Source organism: Eumetopias jubatus, unplaced genomic scaffold (genome assembly GCF_037043125.1).
Source record: "Eumetopias jubatus isolate StellerSeaLion01/CBP00866 unplaced genomic scaffold, mEumJub1_p1.0 scaffold_6, whole genome shotgun sequence".
NCBI lineage: Eukaryota > Metazoa > Chordata > Mammalia > Carnivora > Otariidae > Eumetopias > Eumetopias jubatus.
Genome location: NW_028274812.1, coordinates 126,876,205 through 126,901,497, shown reverse-complemented (window position 1 = coordinate 126,901,497; position 25,293 = coordinate 126,876,205). Strand labels below are relative to the sequence as shown.

General features: G+C 40.5%; 1 protein-coding gene across 6 annotated transcripts in view; it reads right to left on the bottom strand.

Moving 5' to 3' along the window:
* Nucleotides 1–25,293, bottom strand: part of FARS2 (phenylalanyl-tRNA synthetase 2, mitochondrial) — a 537,047-nt gene that overhangs the window by 484,839 nt on the left and 26,915 nt on the right. For 3 of the 6 annotated variants that reach the window (XM_088024111.1, XM_088024113.1, XM_088024112.1), the window contains exon 2: nucleotides 5,050–5,136. The exons of the other annotated variants lie outside the window; for them this stretch is intronic. The gene's annotated coding sequence lies outside the window, so the exon portion shown is untranslated. The remainder of the gene's footprint in view (nucleotides 1–5,049; nucleotides 5,137–25,293) is intronic. 6 annotated transcript variants of the gene reach the window in all.

Sequence of the window (25,293 nt, the reverse complement as noted above, 5' to 3'; positions counted from 1 at the left end):
TCACATGAGACTGTAAAATCATTTATTAAAGTAAGTAAGCATGGATTTTCACATTTGGAGCAATGAGGATTGTCTGTGGCAAGAAAGGCAATAATCAGAAAGATGGCGGGGAGAAAGCAGAAACACCTGTCACTTGTGGTTGAGACAGAGGAGGTGGCCACCAGGGGTATGTGTCTCAGAGACAGGAGTCAATGTGAGGGCAGGACTGGCCTTTCCTGGGCTTACTCGGGGACGAAGGACACAGGTCAGGAAGAGTGTTCAGTCGCAACACACTATTAATCACCAGATGGAAACTGATTTAAACTTGGAGCCACTTAATCCCATATGCAGTTTCAGACCTGTGTCCAACCTGGGGACCAGCCCCACACACAGAGATCTTAGGGAACTCTAGTCCAATTTTAAACGGCCAACATTGAGTGAGATTCGTAGGTTCCCTGCCTTGCAGCTCTTGTGTTCTTACCCTCATCCCTTAGCCAAGCCCGTCTTTTATGATGCAGTGTCAACAACCAAATGCTTACCTCCCCTCTATATCTTAATTTCGCTCCAAGGCCCTGCCCCAGGAGGCTGCAGAGCAACTGACTTAAAATTCAAATTATGTCACCCTCCTCTCTGTCAACCTTGGGAAAATTACCTAATCTCTCCAAACCTCAGTTCCCTTATCTTTAAAATCTATACCTATGCCATAAGGTCATTATAAGGTTCACAAGAAATAATGAATGTAGGGGCACCTGGGTGGCTCAGTCAGTTAAGCATCTGACTTTGGCTCAGGTCATGATCTTGGGGTCCTGGGATCAGGCCCCGAGGCGGGCACGGTGCTCAGCGCTGAGACTGCTTGTCCCTCTGCCCCTCCTCCCATGAGCCCCTCTTTCAACTGAATAAATAAAACCTTTTATTTTTAAGAAAAAAGAATGAACATAAACCACAGTATCTGATACAACAGAACGCTAAAATAAAAGCTTGCTACACATGCCCTTCTGTTCCTCAGCTACTAGCATCATGCCTGTCTCACCTTCATCCACTAATCCTGTCCATTAAACATGACAGCATGGCCCACCCTCTCCTGCTAAATCCTCCTTATCCCAACCACACACCTGTACTCAGCCTGCCTTCTGGAACCACCATACTATCCAAACTGAGAGACTCTCATTTCTGAGCCAAGATCTGACTCCATTTCCCTACAAATGTTAACACCTCAGATACAGAGGAAGCACACAGCAATCCTTTCAAAGCTGGGGTACTGAGTCCACACTGCCTGCATTCAAAGCCCTGTTCTTTCACTTGTTAGTTAATGTGACCTTGGTCAAGTTACTTAAACCCTCCGTGCCTCAATTTCCCCATCTATAAAATAGATGTATAACAGTGCCTACCTTGCTAAGCCTGCTGTGAGGACCAAGTATATGAATAAAACTCTGAGAGCTCTGTCTAGCACCTAGTAAACAGGTACTTTTTTAACTTTGACTCCCCATGAGAATATTTAGGCCAGAGGTATTTGGCTAGGTACATATGCTATCCCATGTTAGCAGACAAGTCAAACATCTTTGCTCCTCTTAAGCATTAGGGGAGATTTAAGTAGGCTTTCTAGAGCAAAGCCTTGCTATCCCCAGTGTGGTCCACAGACCAGCATCAGCATCATGTGGGAGCTCATCAGAAATGCAGATTCTCAGGCCCCACTTAGTCTGACTGAAATGGAACCTGCATATAGTGGCCCCTCCCCATATCACCATAATATAATATTTGATTCTACACTCCCTATATGAAGATACCACAAACTATCATTGATGGAAGGCAACCATTTCTGAACTGTTCCTCTTAGAAATGATGCTGGCTTTGAAAGACCCAGAAGTGGCACTGGGCTGGGCTGGAGCTAGGAAGGGCTGGCAGAACCTCCTCCACAAAACAACCAGCTATGTTTTTAAAGAGAATTTGCTGGTACCTTGTTGCCTTTCCATTTCAAACATCCAACATGTTAAAAACTAAGGCAACAGAAAAGTAAGTGCTGCATTGTTATAACCCTTGACCTTTTCCTAGCGACATGTGTAACTAATCAGTCCCTGGAGGTCAACAACCAAGGAATAATTACAGGGAAGGGGATAGGGAAAACAAATGAGAGTACAGAGCAGAAAAATCATTCCAACTGATCCAAGAGCCCCTTCAAGTCCTTCCGAGGGGAAGGGGGGGAAGCACAGCCTTCATTTTCTAAGACATCAGAAATGACCAGATGCCCTTGACTTTGATCTAAGCAATCAGGTTCCTTCCTCCATCAGTGCCCTCATTCCACCTCCACACACACCTGTCACCAAGGTAATTAAGAGGAGAAATCCACACAAATGTGAGAAGCCACCTCCCCAGTCCACCCCCCATAACTATTATGAAATATCTAAATGTGAAAACCAGATCAAACCCAAATGTGCCTCTCTTTGAAAAAAACAAAGAGGATATATGGCAGATGTCCCAAGAGAATTTCCTCGTGTCACTCTGAATTAGCAACTATATATGATTATAAATAAATATAACATTATTTAAGCATGTACTATGTATATTCATAAGTACATACACATATACATGTACAAACTTCTCTGCTCTGCCTATATCTGAAAGGTTTTAGAGTGGGTCAGGAAGTCCTTGTCCTCAACTACTGGAGTAACTCAAACATTTTCTACCCTTAAGTGGGGTCTCTAAGAGATACACAGCAGGAAAACAGCCATGGATCATACATCATTTCTTTCTGTTTCAACTGCTGACAGAGCTCTCATAAACACACAGAATACAAACAATGACAAAGTTAGAAAATTCTACATCTAAATGCTCATTTTTAAAACCAAACTAAAGCAAAGAGAATACTTGCTTCCCCAAACTCCAAATCTCATCTCTGAACTTTGATGAAGTTTCAACCAAACAATCTTAAAGCCACAGTCCAACACAGGAAAGATGATGCCAGATCCATCACTGCCCTTTTAAACATACTCAAGGGGCGCCTGGGTGGCTCAGTCATTGGGCGTCTGCCTTTGGCTCAGGTCATGATCCCAGGGTCCTGGGATCGAGCCCCGCATCAGGCTCCCTGCTCGGCAGGAGGCCTGCTTCTCCCTCTCCCACTCTCCCTGCTTGTGTTCCCTCTCTCGCTGTGTCTCTCTCTGTCAAATAAATAAATAAAAAATCTTAAAAAAAAAAAATACTCAAACGACCCAGGAGGGGCTCGGACAAAGCATTCCTCTAAACCAAATGCCCTCAGATTGACTATGTGGCTTACTCAAACATACAGTCAGATTTCCCAAAGTAGTGATATGGCTGAGGGTTTAAATGCACAGGAGGGCAGGCGCTATAGGTAGTGAGGGTCTAAATGAGAAGCCTTCCAGAACTGCAGAAATGTCAGCTCCAACATGATCGCAGTCTTCACTTTATAAAATTAAACGGCCATCAGAACACAGTGACCTGGAGCTTGCATTGAAATCTTGGAGAACAGTTGTCTTTCCTCTATATTCCTAAACTTAAGGTTCGGAAGGGTAAATACGATCTGCCCTCCACAGCAACCAGCATTGTGTGAATATAAAGACATACTTCATAAAGATATGGAAATAATTTTCAACCACAGATAAACAAAATAGAAGAGATTCCCACTGTATGTGAGAAATATATTCCAGCAATCCCCGCTGATAAGGACAACCAGAGAAAAGACTTCCTATATCCTCTGCGGTGGCAAAAATCTTAATGAGAGCTCAAAGAACCAGGTAGTCAAGAGAAATTAGAGCAACAATCTTACACCCTGACCGTACCTTAGAATTATCCATGAAGTTTTTTACAAATCCCAATGGCCAGGCCACCCACCAGACCAGTTACATCACAATCTCTGGAGGCGGGCTTCAGGCATCATTACATTTTCAAGCTCCCTAGGTGGAGTGCAGTGTACTGAATGCGAGATTATTCTAAAGATACCTTCCAGATCAGAAAGGTCATCCTTGTTGATTGTTGGCCCCTGATACAATTGGACCAGGAGTCTTTGTCTAAAACCCACACCCAGCTGGGGAGGCACTTGAGGCCATGCACACCCAGCCCCCCAGCCTTAAAGTGCAGCACAAAAGTCACCCGCCCAGAGGGCCTGCCTGGATGAGCAGGGTCAAAGAGGCCCCTGGGTCTGTATTTTCACAGGGTGCTTCCCTGGCAGCGGTATGAGAGGCCCTGGAGACAGGCTGCGACATGAGCCAACACACGGGCCGAGCTGAGCCAGCCTCACGGAGGAATGGCGCTTTTTTCAGAATGCCACAAAGCCCCCTGGTGACTACTCTCTGAGGGAGAATGCACACCCTCTTAACAAAACACACACGGGGATGAAAAAAATAAGTACATTTCCTAGCTATTGCTACTCTGTTAATAAAGCTGGAAAACTCACTCTATCTGAATAAAAAAAAGTCCTCAGTGTTTACCACTGATACTCTCCAAGTTTCCCCCAATTTAAATCCAGCTTGAGATCATTTTGCTTGGGTTTTATTTGAATGCAAACTTCTGGCAGGAGTAGGTAGAGTGGAGATGTATAAAAAATTCTACCAGAGTCAATTCATACTTATTCAAAATACTTAAAGGCAAATTTTACCCAAGAAATCTGAATAAAGAGAAAATCGAACATATTGCCTACATTTCCTAGAATAATATTTTAAATAACAGAACAGTTTAAAGCATAAATTTAGAATGGCAGGAAAAAACCATATAGAGATATTCAAAAATTAATTCTTTTTACAAAATGTGGATTTTTTTTAAAAAACATTTTTATCAAAAAAAGAAAAGAAAAACCAACCACTAAATCTAAGAGTGCTTAACAATATGAACTCTGCAGGCAAGCTGCCTGGGTCTGAATCCAGGCTCCAATACTACATTAGGCATAGTGCCCTTAATCATGTCTCTGAGCCTCTCTGGGCCTCATCTTCCCTGGATATCAAAGGTTCTGAGTTGGACTGTAGGGTTCAAATTCAGATCTGTACATGTTAGCTGTGTGAACCCATTTAATCTCTCTGCACCTCTCTTCCTCCTCTGTAATACTAACGCAAGAACAGTACCTACCTCCTATCTGAAGAAATTGGAACCCTGGTGCACTGCTGACAGAAATGTAAAATGGTGAAGCCGCTGTAGAAAACAGTATGGCGGTTCCTACAAATATTAAACAGAATTACCACATGAGCCAGCAATTCCACTTCGGGGTCTATACTCAAAAGAATTGAAAGCAAGATCTCAAACATACTTTGCTGTTCGTAGCAGCGTATTTACAATAGCCAAAAGGGGAAAGCAATCCAAGAGTACACTGACATACAGTTGGACAAAATGTGGTACACTCACACAATGGACTGTAGTTCAGCCTTAATAAAGAAGGAACTTTTGACACGTTACAACATGAATGAAACTTGATTACATTACTCTGAGTGAAATAAGCCAGTCACAAAATGAAATGACACACGCTGTATGATTCCACTTATATGCGATCCTTAGAGTAGTCAAATTGACAGAGACCCAAAGCAGAACAAGGGTGGTTGCCAGGGGCTTGGGATGGGGGGGGGGGGGGGGAGACGGGAGGGCATGGGAGGAATAGGGAGTTAGGGTTTAATGGGTGCTGAGTTTCAGTCTGGAGAGATGAAAAAGTTCTGAGATGGATGGTGGTGATGGTTTACACAACAGTGTGGATGTACTTAATGCCCCTGACCTGTACACTTAAAAAATGGTTAAGACAGTCATTTTTATGTCTTATATATTTTGCCACAAAAAAATAAATAAATAAGAAAGAATAGTCCCTACCTTCTAGAGATGTTAAGGATTAAAACATACGTGAAGTGTTTAAAGAGTGCCCAGCACAGAGTAAGCCCTCCATAAATATTAGCTACTATCTTATTTTCCTGCCTTTGTAATGCCCTCCAGTCCCTATTACTGTGTTCTACAGAAATAGATGCTCACTGACGAGATTCCAATCCTCCCCCTTGGAGCTGCATACCTTCCTCAATGAGACAGTTCCAGCCCAGGCCTTCCTTCTAGAATAAATGTTCCTTCTTTGGGACAAAACTTCCACTGCAATTGGATAAAGAATCCACCTAATTTCTGCAGTCTTCACACATAAAACTGAGATGACCACATTAAAAAAAGTAATAATAATTTTATTGTCTTCATTTCCTAAATGGTTTGTTAGAAATTTTGCCTCAAAAATGGGTTCATAGGTGGGGTGCCAGGGTGGCTCAGTCAGTTAAGCATCTGCGTTCAGCTCAGGTCATGTTCCCAGGCTCCTGGGATTGAGTCCCACTTCAGGCTCCCTGCTCAGCGGGGAGTCCGCTTCTCCCTTTCCCCACTTCTGCTCTCCCTCTATCTCTCTCTTTCAAATAAATAAATAAAATCTTGAAAAAAAAATGGGTTCATAGGCTAATACTATCATATATGTCTGATAGAAGAAAAAAGAAGGAAATTCTCCCTGCTATTCATAAATATTCTTTCACTTTTTATCACAACCAAGACTATTTTACTTCTTTGCTTGATCATTTAAAAAACCTATTAGAATGAAAATTTCCAAGCATATACAAAAGCAGAGAGTTCAACTAGCTCCCATATAACCAGCTTAATAACTAACATTAACCTTTTTGACTCTGCCAAAGACTACATTCTCTCCCCAAAATATCAGAATAAAAGTGCCACAACCAGCTACACTGAAGCAATGTTCAACTATAACAATCACCACCACCATCATCATCATCACTATTTTTCTTTACTTTTAAAAAGTTCTTTTCTGGGGGGCACCTGGGTGACTCAGTCAGTTAAGCAAACGACTCTTGGTTTCGGCTCAGGTCAGGATCTCAGGGTCATGAGATCAAGCCCCGCACCAGAATCCGCTCAGCACAGTCTGCTTGAGATTCTCTCCCTCTCCCTCTGCCTCTCCCCACTCGCGTGTGTTCTCTCTCCCTCTCTCAAATAAATAAACAAATAAAATCTTTTAAAACTTTTCTTGTATCTTCTTAACTCCTTTCATTTTTTCCTTTGAAACTACAAATAATTTCAATACCTACCTTGCCAGGATTATTGTGAGGATGTAATATACATGAAAATGCACAGCCTGGTGTCTGACACGAATTAGTTTCCTGAGAAAAATTAATGCTCCAAAACCACCATCTCACCCTACTCCAAGACAAAAGACACCCACACATATCTTTCTCCATTTTTCATCCCTTCCTTTGCCCTTCCCTTCCTAACACTGGTCCTTGCTTCCTTCCTACACCCCTGCCTCCTTCTAAACCAGGGATCCCAAACACACACAACTAATCACAAATCCAATAATCTAGAAGACCCCAAATATAAAAGCGAATACAGAAAATAAATAAATTGAACTGATAAGTGTATTTAACATTTAGGGTATGAGTCCCTAAATTAAAAATAAAAAATATACCCAATTTAGTGCCTGTATATGATTTATTTTTTTTTAAAGATTTTATTTATTTATTTGAGAGAGAGAGAATGAGAGATAGAGAGCACGAGAGGGAAGAGGGTCAGAGAGAGAAGCAGACTCCCTGCTGAGCAGGGAGCCCGATGCGGGACCCGATCCCGGGACTCCAGGATCATGACCTGAGCCGAAGGCAGTCGCTTAACCAACTGAGCCACCCAGGCGCCCCGTGCCTGTATATGATTTAATGGAAAAATAAGGCTAGACACTACATTGTAAAGTATCACACATGGGAATTCCTAATGCAAGTCATTCCTCTGTTTGGTGTGTGTGTGTCTATATTTTAAACATTAACTCTTTTTTGATGATCCAAGAACTTTTAAATGCTGATGAGATTTATTTCCTTGCAGTACTTTTTGCCCATGGCAAACCTGCCATCTCTAATTTGTTTTAAAAGGAATTGTAATCACCCAATCAATCACAGTCTTGAACTTCAGCCTTCACAGTCACTTTACTGTGGTCAAAACTGGCTCTAAAAATTCATGTTTTAACAGTTCTATTGTCCTCAAGCTCCAAAATGCCAATGACAGGAATATAATTTGAGGAAACCCTCTGGTAGACGAATAAACAGCACATGGAGTTTCCAATTTGTCTTCTACCAGGATTCTTTAAATAAAAGTGAATGTCTATGAAATTATTAAGTAATAACTTTTCCCCCACTAGGATTTAAAGACTTATAAATCACCCAAGTTTCTATGCAGTGAAACTAGTTTCTTCATCATAAAAATCACATGGCTCACTCTTAGTTTTAAATAACGTATCTTTCTTTATGGGGAGGTATAGAATGACCAAATAATCATTCTTCCAGTTCTAACCTCCTCCCCTGCTGGCATACACTTAATCTTCACTTCATTGGCATCCATCTTTCTCACTTGTATCCTACTTCAACAGAAAAGGGAGCTTTCTTCTCACCTAGGCCAAAGCATTGTGGTGTATTCACTTCAGCGTACAAAATGCTCGAATTCCTACAAGCACCCACAACCCCCTCAGCTACAGTCCCCTCTATCCTTGTCTCATCTCTTTATTACTCAGGAAGGCACAGAGGCTTAAGCATTAAACCCGTCTTGTCTTCATTTTCTCAACCCAATGAACTCTAGGTTCTCTGTGCACTGGAACTATTTTCAGTAGGGTCACCAATGGCCTCCCATTTACTCAATCCAATGGCCACTTTTCAGTGCTTATCTTATTTAAGTCTCTGTAGCATTTGACACTGTTGGTCACCTCCTCTTCCAAAGTGTGTGCCTTCCCTCAGTTTTTCCACCCTTCTGACCTTCCTCCCACCTCTTTGAACACTCCTACTCAGTGTCCTACAAGGACTCACGTCCTCCAATCGTCCCTTAGCAGTCAGTGACCCCATCTTTGGCCCTGTTTTCTTCCCTTTCTACTACATACCCTTCCTTGGTCCCATCTACTTTTGAATATCACTGACCTCAGTTACCAATGATATGCCAAGGTCTGTCAGATCTCTATATTTCCACCCCCAGTCTCCCTCATGAGCTCCAGTTTACACATGCAGGACCTCACCTGGGCATTGCCCAGGCACCTTAAACTCAATACATCCAAAATCTAATACTAGCTTATGCATTTCTATATGGGGGAATGCTACCAACCACCACCTGATTACTCAATCCAGAAAACCAGAAGACATCCTTTAGTCCTTTCCCTTTATTCCTGATATCCAAGTAATTGCTAGGTCCTATTGCATCTAAACCACAAATCTCTAGGATTTGTGCCACTCTCCCTCCCCCATCTCCTCCACTACTGCTAGTTCAGGCATTCCTCATTCCTCACCTACATTACCAAAATACACAAAAGCAGTGCTTTACCTCCCATCAACACATGTGGCTCTGACCAGCTCTCCAGGCTCCTGTCAAAATGATCAAAAATACAAGTCTTATAAGGTCACTCTTCTACTTAAAACTTATCAAAAAAAAACCTGAAGTCTTTTATCTTCGTAATTTATTTTCTGAATATCCGACCTACCCCCCATGTTGCCATCAACTACCTTTCCCCGAACATCAACCTCATATAATAAGCACGTGTCCATGCAAACGTAGCTCCCTCACCCAAGGGAAGCCCTTCCACTCCCTGCCTGGTTAACTCCTGCACATTCTGACAACCCCCTGAGAAAACCTGACTCCACTTTTCCAGGTTAAGTAACCCTCCACTCTGCTCCCACAGCACTGTATGCCTATCCAGCACTGATAATCCAGATCACCCTTTTTTGTTATAGTTGTTGACTTGGCCTCTTCCACTAAACTACACAGTCTCCGTAGGAAGGAAATGCATCTTACTAGATTTTGCATGTTCCATTACCACACATTTGCAAAATTAATGAATGAATATTCATAAGGAAGGCTCACTTTTCACCAAATACATTCAAAGTTTAATTCTAACAATAAAATAGACAAATCACTCACGAAATTTCAGTACAACAGAAGAAATGTTATTTTTTTATGAGAGACCTTGTACTTCATTTTCTTAGAAATTATAAAACTCAAAGGGTTTTTTCCCCCCAAAACTGAATGGTTTGGGGAGTTGGAATCACCATTGGTCTCTTTAGCCTCTTCACTGACTACCCGCCCAAACCTGCAGCACACTGCCTTCAGAGAAGTACTTTAAGCAGCGCTGTTTTTTGGAACAAAGATTAGAACATGTTCAACTTATTCGAAAGCAGCATCCTACTAAAATTCCAAAGATAGGGGCGCCTGGGTGGCTCAGTCTTTAAGCATCTGCCTTCGGCTCAGGTCATGGTCCCAGGGTCCTGGGATGGAGCCCAGCATCGGGCTCCATGCTCAGCTGGGAGCCTGCTTCTCCCTCTCCCACTCCCCCTGCTTGTGTTCCCTCTCTCACCGTCTCTCCCTCTCTGTCAAATAAATAAATAAAATCTTTAAAAAAACAAAATTCCAAAGATAAAAGAAAGAATCAAGGTTAAGCAGTAGTGTCTTAGGCTAGATAAAATGAAGTTATCAGATCACATTAACAAGAATGAACTTATCAAAACAACTAGACATCTGGCAGGTAAATACTAATCAAGCTCTTTTCCCAGTGAACACACACCACACCATGAAGGTTTCTACACCCGTTTCTGAAGTGTATAAAAGCGAGAAGGCTACAAATAGATCCTTTTATATTGTATATGCTCTTGAGGAGACATCTGGAAAGAAATGTTCCATAAGACTAGCATAGTACTTCTGTTCCCGAATTGTTTTAATCCACCTGTAGGGGGGTGAAAGGGAATATTACCAACTAAGTTGGATCTCATTAACCAATCACAGTCCACCAAAACAAGACTATGCCAACCTAGAGTTTTCGTAGTTCAAGTAGAAAAACTGAACTACATTCTACATGAGCACATTCTGCTTGAAAAACTCCTATTTCATTTAATCTGGGCTGTCTTGTTTTCAAACTTTAAAATTTTAGAAGTAAATACACTGCATTTTAAGTAGCCAATAAAATTGACATTCAAATGACTTTGATGCTCTTTTCTCCAAAGGAATTTGCAATGCCAGTGGAGACTTAATGACAATCAGTGGGATAATACATCTTACGTCCACAGAACACACCAACTTTGTACAGAAAGTCTTCTACTTAACTAGAGAAACCTCTGTACAAGAAAGCATAATTTATGGAGTATTACCGCCCCACTCTGTCCCACACCAAGTCATTTGACATAATTTTGGTGCAAAGTAGGTAAAAGAGGGTTAAAAAATCTGTTGGCAGTCCCAGATATCTAAGCATGATACAGATATACCAAAAGTCAACTTTCCTGTAGTTTTAGGAAATGTAATCTGCAGTAAGCTATTTCCAACTATTTTCAAAACAATTTCATACATTAAAAACACCATTACAGTTGACCCTTGAATAACACCAGGGTTAGGGGATCACCCCCCGCACAGTCAAAAATCCATATATAACTTTTTTTTTAAGATTTTATTTATTTCTTTGACAGAGAGAGAGAGAGAAAGAGAGCACAAGCAGGGGGAGTGGCAAGCAGAGGCAGAGGGAGAAGCAGGCTCCCTGCTGAGCAGGGAGCCCGATGCCGGGCTCAATTCCAGGACCCTGGGATCAGGACCTGAGTTACTTAACCAACTGAGCCACCCAGGTGCCCCGAAAATCCACATATAACTTCTGATTCCCCCAAAACTTAACTACTAATAGCCTGTTATTGATTGGAAGCCTTACCAATAACACAGTCAATTAGCACATATTTTGTCCATTATATATACTATATACTGTATTCTTACAATAAAGTAAGCTAAAGAAAAAATGCTAAGAAAATCATAAGAAAAAACACATTTACAGTACTATAAGAAATCTACGTATAAGTGGACCTGTGCCCTTCAAATCCATATTGTTCAAGGATCAACTCTATTTAACAAAGATCTTGAAAACTTTAGAACTTCTGACTAGCTTTTAAAAAGGAGCCAAGCACAAAGGAACGCATTTTGTCCATTTTGGATTTTCCCCGATGTAAGAATTCAAACCCATGCCTGGTTTGGTAACTACACAAGCAGTCTATCATTCCCAGTCTTTAAGGCATTGGTAGAAACTATGGAATACTCAAACTTCTAAGGATTAAAATTCAAACATAATCCCTTCTCCTTCAACTTAAATCTGGAATTTGGTTCATGTAATATGTCAAATATGTCATCAAAATATTTTATTAAAATTTTCTTACATTTTTAAGAATAACTCAGTTATTGCTGTTAAAATGAATGAACCATCAAAATTCTGCAGCTCTAAGTGCATGTCAATTGTGAAGAAATGTCGCAAATGGGGTAAATATACTGTATAATAGTAATACTGAAAGTTAAACATCTTAGGACTTCAACCTAGAATAAATGACTTCGACACTTTTGCGACCTGCATGGGATATAATAATGATGACTTTCCTGTGACTGTCAGTTATATATTTTAGGCTATGTATTACATATACTGTCAAAATTTCTCCTTGCGTGTTTAAATGTCAGTACAATGCCTGTATCTATTAGTAAAAGTTATTTATTATAATGTGGGGGGAAACAAACACTATTATTACACAGACACCATATATAGAGATAAGTAAAACTGTACAACTTTCTCAATAGTTTTTTTTTACATTTTCTTTTTTTATTTTATTATGTTATGTTCATCACCATACATTACATCATTAGTTGTAGTTTTATTTACTGTGGAAGAGAACAAATACACATATCAGAGGTTTATATACATCTATAATAACAGTAACCCTGAATTCATCTGAATGCTTCCTACAAGTAGTTCAAAGAATTTTAAGTATATATTGGTCTTACGACTTGCCTAAGATTAGTACCATCTTGACGGAAGAGCAAACAGACTCAATAACTGTGTTGCTTAAAATCAGAGGCAGTGAAGCAACGGCACAGACTGACCAGGGTTATCTTCTCTCACCTGTGAATTAAAAACCAAGAGAGTGGAATTTTTCTTCCTCTGTCTTTTAAGAGTACGTTCTAAAATGCCATGGAGGAGAACATAAGTTGTACAAGAGCAGGGACTTTTGTCTACCCCACCCCCATGCCTACATATGGCCAGCACCTGCAACAGCACCCACACCAACATCACAAATGGGAGAATAGGCTACATATATTCAAAACCACAGGTCACGCTGCGTTTTCAAATGGCTGTCATCAAATTCTGTAGTGTCAGCAAGCGTCATTGGTGAGGAGAGTTCAGAGCACAATACAGGAGGTCAACATGGCCCTCAATAAGCCAACAATAAGACACCGTAAGTGGCTTCAAACTATTGACTAGAAACACCAAAAGAAGATAGCGAAAACTCAGGACAGATGGTTGGACAAGATAAGACAATCAGTGGGCTCAGCACAGATGGAAAAGCAAAACTCGGAGGAGAAAATGTTTGTCACCCAGTCAAAACTATGACATTGCCAACGAGCAAGGAGAAAGAACATCTTGGATGTGGTGATACTCCCTGATAAATACAAGGAGGGCTCTGAGAACAAGGCCGTGTGGGTGGAAGAAAGAAAACAAGAAAAGACTAGGAAGAAAGAAAATATTTTAGGAGAACCAGACAGATACCCACAACTGGGTCACATATTAGAAGTCACATATTCTAATAAGCGAAGGGCTCTGTGGGCCACATTGCTACTCATCCCTATCCCCTGCCTTCAGAAGAGTAAACAGCTTTACAATTTCCAAAAGCGTGGCCATAAAGCACCTACTGAGAAAGGGGACTGGAACCACATGAACTGGGGTAAGCTCCTTGTCTTGAAGAATTCCCCATCTGTACTAATGGTGTTTTCTGGAAAAGGTTTCCATCTAAATGTTCATATAAAAAGAGCCTTTTCTGATACAGAATTGGTGGCATACTATAAAAGTCCTTCGAAGAAGGAAATGGCATTGACCAAGTATAGGTCCACTCTAGAAGATTCTTTGCCTAGGAGGAAGGATGGCTAGGAGGTGGGAAAGCACAGAGGAACAGAAAACTGAATGTCCCCATCCGTCAGCTTACATCATGCCCAGGGCAGGCTGATTTCAGAGACAGAATTTGTCAGGTTCTTTATGTAAAGATACCTCCCTGCCAGAGCTTACCAGGCAGCTCTCCACAGAGACAAGGTACAAAATCAGACCCAGAGACCACAAGCACAGCCTTTCTTCCCCATTAGGTCCGACAAGATTCAGCTTTCCCTACTCAGGGATTTACAGGGGTAAATAGGACCCAAGAGGGGTCTGAAAAATTCTGACTCTGAAAGAGTCTCAAGCAGTACCAGAATTAATCTGGCAATTATTTAACATGTGAAACTATTCTTTCTCTCTCTCTCTCTCACTCTCGCTCTCTCACACACACACACAAACATGTATGCTTTATACATAATTATATAGTTTATGGACTATATACTTACAAGGACTATATACTTACACAATTTATGGACTATATAATTTTGTATGTTATATACTATAAACATAATTATATATACTACATTCTTACATACTTTTGTACACATACTATTACGCTATACGTGTGTATGTATATAATATGTACACATAGACATCCTCATACACATACACTTAGTTTCTATATACAGAGTGACAGTGGGCAGGACCACAGGTAGGGAAAAAGCACTTTATATTCTGAATAGAACTAAACTTCTGAATATCTTCATGAAAAGCACTGTATATAAGTGAACATAGACAGTAAATCAGATTATAATTCTATTTATAAGCAAAAGGAAAGGTAGTAATGTACCCTCATCGGAAATAATTAACCCAATGTTCTCCTTTAAAATGTACTAATGCAAGCCTACAGAAATTACAGGCTATCTAGGAGAATATAAAGTGCCTAGAAATCAAGTATTTAGTGGAAAAGGAACAACAAACAACAAATTACCCTGGAGAAGAAGAGACACAAGGCTAGCTACCATAGTACTTGAAATGCTATCATGCAAAAGGAGGGATAGATGTGGCTGAGGCAGGTGGATGAGAGCAGGAACCGAGAGGAGAGAGGGAAACGTAAGAACCATATTCCCCGTATGTGAACTTTTTTTTTTTTTAAGATTTTATTTATTCATCTGAGATGCAGAGATACAGAGAGAGAGAGAGAGAGAGAGAGAAAGAGCATGAGCCGGGAGAGAGGCAGAGGGAGAGGGAGAAGCAGGATCCTCGCTGAGCCAGGAGCCCGATGTGGGGCTCGATCCCAGGACCCTGGGATCATGACCTGAGCCGAAGGCAGACGCTTAACCATCTGAGCCACCCAGGCGCCCCCCCGTATGTGAACTTTTTTAACAATCAGGGCAAACAACTGGAGTGAAAAAGCCCATGAAAAGGAGCAGCACTCTGAGACTGTGAGGACTTCTGCAGAAGGCTGGGGGCAGGACGGCCTCCATCAGGAGGGCTGGGGGAGCTGCTCACAGGGGTGCACAGTGGCTCACTGCCCCCCCCACACACACAGCTACTATCGTTAAGAGAGAGATGCTCACATGGCCTAAATGCTTTGAGCGGCATTGGGAGACATTAATTCCTTCTCTACCTGTCCCAACGCTCCTGATAACCAAACTGCTAAAAGAGAGAACAAAAGAGTAGTCTTTCCTGAACGACAACAAAAAAATGTACTTTCAGATGGAGCCTTAAATTCAAGGACTAACTGTGAGCAGCTACGACATGCTAAGATGAGCCCTTGATGGTCCTCCATGCCCTCTACAGACTTCAACAGTCTATCGAACGTGGCCAAAAGCCGGATCGTGCTAATACAGACAGACACGTTAAGAAAACTGTTCAGAGAACTTAAAATGTCTGTTCTCTTCAAGAACAAAATGCCACCTTTTTCATTAACCCAGGCCTCATGTTCTTGCACCCGACGTTTCTCCTCTCAGAGTCTCTCTGGATCTTTCCATCTTTCTCTTCTTCTGTTGACTGATTCCATCAGTTACCTCCTAGGCAATGCTCCCATTAGCCTCTTTGATTCTTGCATCCCATGCTTCTCACCTTTCACTACTTCCTCACCTCAAACAAATCAGGCTTCCCTTAACTTCTTTACCCCTTCCTCTTTTCAAACAATGTCTTTTCCTCCATTACACCAAGTTTCTAGAAAAAGGAATCTACAGTTGAGCCCGCCTTCCTTGTCCCCGCTTTCTCTCCTAGCTACTCAGCTTCTCAGGGCCTGGCATACAGCAGGTGCTCAGTACATGCCAGAGCCAGGATCGTTATGAGAATGGTAGATGTTACAATGAACAGAAGCAAGTGTATCAAGTGGAGCAGCTGATTTGGGGTGAGAGCGAGGAATGAGCTTCTGACACACCCTGTGTTTGTAGTGATGGTGAGACATGCAGATGAGCATGCCATGTGATGTATGAGAGATCGGTCCACATTGGTGCTGATGTCAGGCTTGAAAGGTCAAGGAGGGAGACTCTGGGCAGACAGATTCTCCTCTGAGGAGAATTCATCAGGGAGTGGAGGGCTCAGCTCCTAGTATCACAGAAGCTAAGAAAGGAGAGCATTTTAAGGAGATGAGGTAAGGGTGTGAAATGCCACCACCAAGGTGAACAAGATTAATGACTGTACAAGAGATGAGGGGTAATTGAACCCGAAGGAGCTGATCAGTGATCTCTGAAAAGCTATTTCAGTGATGAATAAGATACCTATGGATTGTACGCAAAACTACCAAATAATACATGAACAAACAGAACCCAGAAACCACTAAAATACTATTCCATGGCCAAAAGGGGTGGTGGGTGCCTGTCATGCCCAGGATGCAAGCAAGGATAAATCAAAATAGAAAATCTGTCCTCCAATTTACCCTATCACCAAAAAATCAGCCTCCCAGATGCTCAAAAGGCATTTCAAAAATTTTAACATTGACTCTTCATTAAAAGAAACTTTTAAAAAATGGGAATAAACACCTATTGCCTTAATATCATCCCCAAAAATATACCAAAACCCCAGAATTATTATTTATGAGAAACCACTATAAGCATTCCATGAAAGCCCAAGTTCTGAATAGAGAAATGGGAATCAGCTAGTGACAGAAAGTTTCCCAAAAAGGAATTATAAATGCCTCTGAAAGTTATAAAAAGATGCTCAATCTCACTCAGAAAGAAATGCAAATTAAAGTGACAATTAGATTCTTCTAAATCTACAAATTGGGAAAGATTATACTGTTTGATATCACACTATCATGAGGGTCTAAGAAACAAGCAGTGCTGACAAAAACTCTATGGAAAACAACTGCAATATCATCAACACTTAAAATGCACATCTCCTTTCATTCAGCAATGCCACTTGCAGTAATTTCAATCTACAGATATACTTGTTGGCATGTGCGCAAAATAATGCATGAACAAAGATATTCACTAAACAATTTGTAAGAGCCAAAAACAGGAGGGGCGCCTGGGTGGCTCAGTTGGTTAAGCGACTGCCTTCAGCTCAGGTCATGATCCTGGAGTCCCAGGATCGAGTCCCACATCGGGCTTCCTGCTCAGCAGGGAGTCTGCTTCTCCCTCTGACCCTCTTCCCTCTCGTGCTTTCTATCTCTCATTCTCTCTCTCTCTCAAATAAATAAATAAAATCTTTAAAAAAAAAAAAAAAAGAGCCAAAGACAGGAAATACATTTCTATTAATTGGGGACTAGCTAAATAAATTAATAATAAGGCAGCTCTTTGCAAAATCTTGCCATTTGCAATGACGTGGATGGAACTAGAGGGTATTATGCTGAGCGAAATAAGTCAATCAGAGAAAGACATGTATCATGTGATCTCACTGATATGAGGAATTCTTAATCTCAGGAAACAAACTGAGGGTTGCTGGAGTGGCGGGGGTGGGAGGGATGGGGTGGCTGGGTGATGGACATTGGGGAGGGTATGTGCTATGGTGAGTGCTGTGAATTGTGTAGGACTGTTGAATCACAGACTTATACTTCTGAAAGAAATAATACATTATATGTTAAAAAAAAAAAAGATAGTAGGAAGGGAAAAATGAAGGGGGGGGGAGAATAAGGCAGCTCTACCTGTACTGACATAAGATATCTCCAAGAAATATTGTTAAATGATAAAAACAAGGCATTGATTACCATACAGGGTAATTTTTAACACATTTTAACAGAAATATAAACATAGCTTATGTATATACACACATATATAAGAAAGTATATAAGAGGTTATAAGAGCTGAGGGACAGATAGAGGAGAGAGGCTTACTTTTCTAATACATGCATACATACTTTTGAATTTTATTTGATATGCATTACAACCTAGGGACTTAATGATCACTCTTGACCTTCCTACTCTGCTTCATTTAATCTGATAAGGCCTGTGAATTCTATCCTCACAACATTTCTGCCATTTTGGCCCTCTTATCCACTCCCACCAGAACCGACATAATTTAGAGACCCTCATCATCTTCCTCCAAAATAATTAAACAACCTTTAACCACCTTCCACCTAAAATGATTACCTTCTATGATACAGTTTATGCACTATGCTTGCACTTACCTTTCTAAAGCACAACTTCATTAGGCTTCAAAAGACCTGGACTCTACTTGGCCTATCCCAGTACTGCCCACAAGCCCAAACCCCTTCCCTCCCAGGGACTGCACCCCACACCTCAGCTGACAGAAACTGCTCACAAGGACTAGAACTAGAGCTGTTTTCACTACCCATCAACCTAAATTCTGGCGGTCTCCTCCACCAGGAATGGCCCATCTTTTGTCTCTCCTCCCCACCTGCACCAGCTAAGATGGTCTAGGGCCTTCAGCATCCACTGTAAAGGCCACGGACCTCAGGAAATGTTCCCTAATGCACATTCAGGATATGACAGCAGAACTGTGTGTTTAAGGTGGCCCTTACATGCCCATTCCACTGATTTCTTCTAAGCACATATGCCAGTGGTAAGCCTCTCCTTGGGGCTGCATCTCCTGCTTTGTTCCTTGGTCTTCTGAATACGGTGATGTACCCACAGCAATAAGGAGCAAGGCATTTGGTAAAGGTAACACATCCCTTCAAATTCCCCAAACTCTTACTGCTCATTAAAAGACTAAAAAGCCACCTTGAATCCCTAAGTTCATATGTGCTTATCTGCACAGTTCCCCAGTGTTCACAACAATATTATTATATGTTAGAAGTTATTAAAAATTTTATATAACTGATCCCTGCTTCTTTTTGCCTTTCTCAATGGAGACTGGTGAAAAGTTTGGAAAACCAAGCACACGACAACACATATGCAAAAATGTCAATTTTACCACTGTCACTTAAAAGTAATTTTCCAGAGTTATTGTTTTTATAAATGAGAAAAATGATCTTTTTCAGGACAAGCTAAGGTTAGTGATGGCTAGGAGCAGTGACTAAATTGGATGGATTCAGGTTTTTAGCAAGAAGCGTCTACCATTTCCCAATATATGACAATTATGCATTTAGTTAGGTCAAGGTCGTTTGAAAAGAGGTGATCCCCATAGATATCAGTATTATATATTGGTTTGGACAATGACTTTGGACAAGAATTTAAAAAATCCATCATCAAATTCATATAGCAAGGGTAGAATAATGGCTATCAGAGGCCAGAGGGAGGGAAGAATGGGGAGTAATTATTCAATGGGGATAGTGTTTGAGAGATGAAAAAGGTCCAGAGAACGGATAGTTGTGATGGTTACACAACAATATAAATGTACTAATGCCCCTGAATTGTATATTTAAAATCATTAAAATGATAAATTTTTATATATACACACACATAACTATAATTTTTAAAAATCTATCATGAAACACGACTTTTAAACATTTTCCCTATTTTTACACAGTAAAAGATGTAACTGCGGGTTCTTTCTATTTCTAATTTCAAGACCTGAATAAGAAAATAATTGAAGTGGGATCAAGATGATGGAGTAGAAAGATCCTGAGCTCACCTCCTCCAACAGACACAGCAAAATCTACAACTACATATAAAACAACCATCTCTGCAAACAAACTGAAAACTAGCAGAACAGATCATAATTGGGAAATCAAAGGACATATATAAGGATAAAAAGATATCAAGAAAAAGCCACATCGAGAGGGGTAGAAGAGGCAGAGACACCATTTAGTCAGAACCAGCACATCTCATGTGGCACCCGTCAAGAGGGAGGGATATCACAACCATAGAGCCCCTCCATGAGGAATGAGATATATTGGGATCCAAATGAGATATACCGGGATCCAAAGGCCAGGGGTCATACGCCAGGAAGACAAGCACCAATGATGTCTGGCTTTGAAAACTAATGGGGTTTATGTCCAGGAGAGCTGGAGGGCAATACAAAGGTGTTCTTCAAGGGCACCCATACAGTCTCACTCATTCCAAGTCCCAGTGCAGACACAATAGTTTGAAAAGTTCCTAGGTTACACATGGAGGTAATCCACTAACTAATTTTACAGCATGTGCCAGAAGGGCAGGGACCTGTTAGAACGTTCTCTGGGAATGGTAGTGCTGGCAGATGCCATCTTTCTTACCCTTCTACCATCTCTAGCTGGCCTGCTACTGGCAAGCGCCATTTCTGACACTTGCCATCTACAGTGCTTAGACCACTCACTCTGTTCCAGTGTTTGCCTGCAGACTGGCCCTGTCCAAACCAACCACCAAGCTAGACCCCTTCCAAGCGGCCCTACAACCAAGCACTCCAAATGGGCACCCTTAGCCAGCACCAGAGCCCCCTCCAAGTAGTCCTTGCCCCATCTCACCTGACATATAGCATTCACTGGCACTGAAGTCTCTCCAAAGCTCCCCCACCCCAGGGGGCCAGCCCCAGACACTAGAATGCTGACAACAGTCACACCTGGTCCTTACAGTTAAGGTCACAGGAGACCTGCTCTATCTGTCAACACACAGCTGGGACTCACTGCCAGATGGGCTGAAAGCCAACCCCACTTACTAGCAGGCAACAGCATTCCTAGCCAGACCTCAACAGCCCTGCACACCTGCAAGTCCATACCAGTTGCAACACAGCCACGATAGGAAGGTGCATGCAGCCCACACAGGGGACACTCCTGTGGCACCTGGCTCATTTGACCAAGGGGGTTTGCTACTGCTGGGTCCTTTAGGTCACATTCTGTATAATGGCACTCCTTCAAGAGTAGGAGATATAATTGATTAATCAGAGAATCAGGCAAAAGAGGTATAGGAGGAACATGTTGCAGACAAAAGAGCAAGATAAAAACTCAGAAAAAGAACAAAATGAAATGGAGATAAGCAATCTACCAGATAAAAAGTTCAAAGTAATGGTCATAAAGATGGTCACCGAACTTGGGAGAAGAATGGAAAAACATAGTGAGAACTTCAACAATGAGATAAAAATATATATATATAAAAGAATCAATCAGAGCTGAAGAACACAATCACTGAAATGAAAAAGACACAGGAAGAAAACAACAGCAGATCAGATGAAGCAGATGAACAGATCAGTGATCTGGAAGACAGGGTAGTGGGAATCACACAATCGGAGAAGCAGAAAGAAAAAAGAATTTTTTTAAAAAAATGAGAGTAGTTTAAGGGACCTCTGGACAACATTGAGCATACTAACATTTGCATTACAGGGATCCCAGAAGGAGAAGAGAAAAAGAAAAGGACAGAAAACCTATGTGAAGTAATAAACCTGAAAATTTCCCTAAGCTGGCAAAGGAAACAAACATTCAAGTCCACGAGGCACAGAGAGTTCCAAACAAGATGAACGCAAACAGACCCACACCAAGACATATTACAATCAAAGTGTCAATGGTTAAGACAATCTTAAAAGCAGCGAGAAAAAAAACAACTAGTTATATATAAGGGAACCCCCATAGACTATCAGCTGATTTTTCACAGAAACTTTACAGGCCAAAAAGGAGTGTCACACTGTAAAGAAAGTGCTGAAATGAAAAAACTTAGAACCAAGAATATTCTACGCAACAATGTTATCATTCAGTATTAAAGTAAAGATAAGGATTTTCCCAGACAAGCAGAAGCTAAAGGAGTTCATCAACACCATCTAGTCTTTCAAAAAATGTTTATAAGGGACTTCTTTAAATTGAAAAACAAAAAAAGGCCATAACTAGAAATAAGGAAATTATGAAAGAAAAATCTCACTGGTAAAGGTAAAAACATAGTAAAGGTAGTGGATCAACCACCTACATACATAGCTACTAGGAAAATTAAAAGACAAAAGCAGTAAAATCATCTAGACTTAAAATAATTCGTCAAGGGCTATTCAAAATAAGATGTAATGATGAGAAAAACAAAGCATGGGGTTTAGGGTGATAATGAAAATGTAGTGCTTTTAGAACACACTTGAACTTAAGTAACCATCAACTTAAAATAGACTGCTATATATGTAGAAAATATTATGTATAAACCCCATGGTAACCACAAACCAAATCTATAATGAGAAAGGAATATAAATATAAACAGAACACTAAGGAAAGTCACCAAATGACAAGGGAAAAGAGCAAGAGAAGAAATAATTATTTTAAATGTAAATGGACTAAGTGCTCCAATCAAAAGATAAAGGGTGACAAAATGGATAAGAAAGGAAGACCCACTTACACGCTGCCTACAAGAGACTCACTTCAGAGACACACCCCGCCTCAAAGTGATGGGAAGTGAAAAGATATCCCATGCAAACAGAAATGAAAAGAAATCTGGGGTAGTAACATATCACACAAAAGAAACTTTAAAACAAAGACTGCGATAAGAGATAAAGATGGGCATTCCATAATGATAAAGGGATCAATCCAACAAGAGGATAAAAATATTTGTAAATATCTATGCATTCAACATAGGGACACCTAAATACATAAAGCATAATGAGAGAAGCTGACCGTAAGAGAAAGTAATAGACATTAAGAGACAAGTTGACAGTAATACAATAATATTAGGGGACTCTAACATCCCACTTAAATCAGTAGATAGACCATTCAGTCAGAAAAATCACTAACAACAGTGGCCTTATACGGCAGTTAGACCAGATGGACTTAATAGATATATACAGAGTACTCCATCTAAAAGCAGCAGAATACAAAGTTTTTCAAGTGTACATGAGACATTCTCCAGGACAGATCATATGTTAAGGCACAAAACAATAAATTTAAGAAACTGAAATCATACCAAGATCTTTTCAGATCACAATGATATGAAACTAAAAGACAATTACAAGAAGAAAACTGGAAAAAACACATAGTGGGTGGGCAACATGATACTAAAAAACCAAAGGGTCAATGAAGAATTCAAACAGGAAGTCAAAAAATACCTTAAGGCATATGAAAATGGAAACACAACAGTTCCAAAGTCTATGGCATGCAACCAAAGCAATACTAAAAGGAAACTTTATAGCACTACAGGCCCACCTCAAGAAACAAAAATCTCAAGTGAACAATCTAATTTTACTCTTAAAGGAACTGGAAAAAAAGAACAAACAAAGCCCAAAGTTAGCAGAAGAAATAACAGAGATCAGAGTGGAAACAAATGAACTAGAGACTTAAAAAAATATTAAAACAATAGAAAAGATCAATGAATCTAAGAGCTGGTTATTTGAAAAAATAAAACTGATAAGCCTTGGCAGACCCATCAAGAAAAATAGAGGGCCCAAATCGATACAATCAGAAATGAAAGAGGGGTGCCTGGATGTCTCAGTCAGTTAGGTTCCTGCCTTCAGCTCAGGTCATGATCCCAGGGTCCTGGGATCCAGCACCACATTGGGCTTCCTGCTCAGCAGGGAGCCTGCTTCTCCCTCTCCCTCTGCCTCTGCCTGCTTTTTCCCCTGCTTGTGCTCTCCCCCCACCCCGTCAAATGAATAAATACAATCTTTTTTAAAAAAATCTTAAAAAATTTTTAAAAATAATAAAAAAGGAAATGAAATGAAAAAGAAGTTACAACTGATATCACAGAAATACAAAGGATCATGAGACTACGACAAACAACTATATGCTAGGGGCGCCTGGGGGGCTCATTCAAGCTACGTGTCAGACTCTTGATTTCAGCACAGGTCATGATCTCAGGGTCATGAAATTGAGCCCCACTTTGGCTCCACGCTGGGTGAGGAAACTGCTTCAAATGCTCTCTCTCCCTCTCCCTATGCCCCCTTTCCCCCCACTCATGCGTGTGTGTGCGCGCTCTCTCTCTCAAAAAACAAAACTAAAACTAAAACAATTATATACTAACAAATAGGACGACCTAGAATAAACGGATAAATTACTAGAAACCCAGAGTCTTCCAAGACTGAATCAAGAAGGAAAAGAAAATCTGAACAAATTACTAGTAATGAAATTGAATCACTAATCAAAACATTCCCAACAAATAAAAGTCCAGGACCAGATAGCTTCACAGGTGAATTCTACCAAACATTTAAAGAAGAGTTAATATCTATCCATCTCAAACTATCACAAAAAATTGAAGAAGGAACACCCAAACTCATTCCATGAAGAGGCCATCATTATCCTCATATGAAAACCAGGCAAAGACACCACAAAAAAGGAAAATCACAGACCAATATCCTTAATGGACACTGCCATAAAAATCCTCAAAAAAGGGGCACCTGGGTGGCTCAGTTGGTTAAGTGACTGCCTTCGGCTCAGGTCATGATCCTGGAGTCCCGGGATGGAGTCCCACATTGGGCTCCCTGCTCGGCGGGGAGTCTGCTTCTCCCTCTGAGCCTCCCCCCCACCCATGCTCTGTCTGTCTCTCTTTCATTCTCTCTCTCTCTCAAATAAATAAAATCTTAAAAAAAAATCCTCCAAAAAATATTAGTAAACCAAATTCAACAATACATTAAAAGAATCATACTCCACGATCAAGTGGGATTTATTCCAGGGGTGCAAAAAACAGGTTCAATACCTACAAATCAATCAACATGATATACCACATTAAAAAAAAATAAAATCATATGATCATCTCAGCAGATGCAGAAAAAGCATACGATAAAATTCAACATCCACTTATGAAAAAAAACTCTCAACAAAGTGAGTAGAGAGGGAACATACCTCAACATAATAAAGACCATATATGACAAACCCACAGCTAACATCATACTCAATAGTGAAAAGCTTAAAACTTTTCTTCTAAGGTCAAGAACAAAACAAGGATGCCCACTCTCACCGCTTTCATTCAATATAGTATTGGAAGTCCTAGCCACAGCAAACAGACAAAAAGAAGATATAAAGCCATCCAAATTGGAAAAGAAAAGTTAAACTGTCACTATTTGTAGACGACATGACACTATATATAAAAATCCTTAAAGACTCCACCAAATAACAATTAGGATAAATGAATTTACTAAAGTTGTAGAATACAAAATTAATATACAAAAATCTTTTACATTTCTATACACTAATAATGAACTATCAGAAAGAGGAAATTTTTTAAAAATCCCATTTAC